The following is a 3,532-nucleotide window of genomic DNA, read 5'->3' on the forward strand; positions in this document are numbered from 1 at the left end:
TCATGCTGATATTCTTCAATATCTTATATTTAGTTTATATGTAACAAGATGTAAACATCTTTTGAATCATTGAATTCTGCAAGAAGTCAAAGTTTGATAAGAGAATACACTGAGGATTATAATATCTATAACTAAAGATTTAATTATTGTATAGTGATATAGATCACTGTCTATCATGACTTTCATATTATACATATTATTAATCACAGTAGATATAAGAATTATATTTATTGTCATTTTCTCTTTAAATTATTGTCATCTGATCTCTTCAAGCTTCTGTTTGTAAATTTGAACAGAAGCTAATCTTTTCTCTGTTTTATCAAAGTATTCTCATAGTTATCTTCTGAATCTTCTTCTAATATAATATGATTGATACAGACAGGCATTGACTCATTATTATTATTATTATTCTTCTTCAATTATAGATGTATGCAGTCAGAGACTATGACATCTACCTGAGAATCTTTAGTTCTCAGGGTTTTTCCTATATCTATAGAGTCAACTATTATACATTTATCAATTTCAAATATGTAAAATCAGAAAATTCCAGCTCAGAATATAAAAACTGTTTACAAATTGCAGTATTTCAACATCTTCTGATAGTTTGAAATCATTTGAAAATATTATGACAAAAGAAAAGAGAACATAGTCTTAAAGATAGACATATTAAATAGATAGAGAAAAGAACAGAAGAAAACAAGTACAGTAAAAAGAGACTATAATAAAACAAAATTATTAAAAGATGATATATAGCTGTTTTAACAGACTATATCTAGTTAATTTTCATCTCTTCATATTCAGATACTTCTGAATTCAGTCATTTTCTTGTAGCTGCTCTAGTTTCTGATAGAAAGTCTATTAAGTATTTAGTTCCTGTCTCAGTTGAGAATAAGAATCTCATATTTAATTGATTTAAATCATACTTTTTCTTTAATCTGACTCTGAGACTATTGTATAATACACAATGTATTATAATATACTCAGGATTTTTATTCACATTGTAGAATAAGCACTCTGTTGAATTAAATTTATCATTAAATCTTTATATATAAGATTTGAAATAACCATATTCTAGTTTCAACTGAATTATAAATGAGAATATTTTCTTTTTATATTTAATTGAACAAGATTTTCACTTTAATTTTATCTTAAATCTTGAATAATGTATACTCTTCTTTTATTTCTATCAGCTTTTATTTCACTTATTTAAATAAGATTCTTTTATCTTTCTCTTTATAAAAGATCAGAACACTGTTTTTTAAATAGATCTGCTTAATTCTAAACTCTTTTTTACAGCTGAATCAGTTAATTCATTATCATGAATATTTATATAAGCAGAAACTTAATGCAGATGAATTATCAGTTTTGATATTCTTCTCTTTTGAATTTTTAAAACAGAGTTTAAAATCAGTTCAAGATTCATTTGATCATTATGAATCTGACTATTTCTAAGTCTTTTTAAAGTAGCTTAACTATCAGAGAATATTTATATCTCTTTCAAATCATTTTCTCTTTTATAAGATTTTATTTCAATGAGTTTGAAAGCTTTTACTATTACAAATAGTTCAGCATCAAAGACTTCAGATTCACAGCTTAAATTTCAGAAATCTGAGATAAAATTAATATTATCTTCAGTATAAGCAATGCCTGCATCTAATCTATTCAAATTCTCATTTTTCAAGTCATCTGAGTAGATCAGAATAGAGTCTTTTATATTAATTATAGAGATCTTCTTTAAATACTGTTCATATTCTCTCTCTTTAGATAGTTCACTTATTTATAAGTCTATAAGAGATTTCAGCTTTTCTCTTCAAAGAGATATCTTCTCATGATCAATTTTCTCAACATTTAATAAAGAAAATTGATTCTTAATAAGTGAGTATAGTCTATACTGTTGAGAGAACATTTTCTTTAAAACATTATTCTCATTTCAATTAAGAAATCTATTTTAATCCAGTTCATTTTCTGAGTTAACTGATGAAAATGAAGAAGAGACTCTTTCTCTGATTATATAATTTAAGCTCATCTTCATGACTCTCAGAGTATAGTTTATACAAGCCTTTTCAAATTGAATAATAGAAGATGAAATTGAAGCTTCAATTTTCATTACTTTAATAGAATATGACTTGAATACTCTCTGAATTCTTCTCAAAGCTCTGTTTTATAGACTTTGAAAGAGTTCAGTAAAGTTTTCTTGATTATTTCATTAAACTTAAACTTTATAATCAGCTACTGAGATAATACAGGCTATATATAACTGTCTCATAGTCTGAAAGAATAAATCTCTCTCAGTATTTAATAGTCTGATTATACTATTCAGTAGTCTCTCTGTCTTGATAATTCTTTGTTGAATATGATATTTAAAATTCAACTTGAAGTTTAATCATACTTCTAGTCATTTAATATTCAAACTGAGTTTAATCTCTTTATTCAGAAGAGTTAGATTTAGTTCTTTCTTATTAAATCTAGAAAAAAAGTGAATTAACTCAGTTTTATTCATATTAAATTGAATTAGATTGATATCTGCTCTAATAAAGATTTTCTTTGCTGCTTTCTTAATCACTTCTAAATTCTCTTTGATTATCTTTGAACTGTAGAGTAGATCAATATTATCTATATAACTTGAAGATCTCACTATTTTCATCTCTCTATTCTTGAATAAATATACAGTGTATATTACAAATAAAACAGATAAGATTGAAGATTCTTATAATACTTCTATTTTTATCTCAGTTTTATCTTGTTTTCTTTCATCAAAGAATAGTTGTATAATTCTTTTAGATATGAAATAATCAACTCATTTTATTAGAGAAAGTGACAGTTTTAACATCTTCAAAGTTTGAATCATTTTAGACTTTGAAACATGATTAAATGTATCTTTTATATCAATAAAAACTGCAGTTAAGACCAGATCTTCATACTTTACTACTTAAATATTATAAATAACTGAGAGAACAGTGTCAATTACAGAACATTGTTTTCTATCTCTCATTTATTCATTAAATAGAAGAGAATCATTAATAGAGCTTATAAAAGATAATCTAATAGCTATTATCTTTTCTAGAACTTTTCTTAAACAGTTCAATAGAGATATTACTCTATATAACTTAGAAACTGAAGCTTTTCTATTAGATTTTATAAGAATTACTTCAGTAGCTTCTCTTCAGCATTCAGAATAATAATCATTTCTTAAGAGATTGAAAAAGAGCTCAAAATATTCATTCTTTAAGTAGAAATATATATTTTGAATAATTAAATGATTCATTGAATCAGGCTCTGCAGCAGTTTTAATTGAACTTAAGAATATTACTAACTCTAGTTCATTATATATAAGCTCAGATCATTCTCAGTTATTTTTATTAATATATTTATGAAATGATATATTCTTCTCTTCTAAATATAATAAGTTTGAAAGAGAATTCTTATAAAGCTTGATATTTTTTCTTAAAAGAGTTTGCTGTATACAGTTTATTCTGAAATTTATATTCTAAGATTGAAAGCTTTACTATACTTCGTATTGTGATATAGTTAA

Source organism: Blastomyces dermatitidis (assembly GCF_000003525.1).
Source record: "Blastomyces dermatitidis ER-3 genomic scaffold supercont1.1, whole genome shotgun sequence".
Classification (NCBI taxonomy): domain Eukaryota; kingdom Fungi; phylum Ascomycota; class Eurotiomycetes; order Onygenales; family Ajellomycetaceae; genus Blastomyces; species Blastomyces dermatitidis.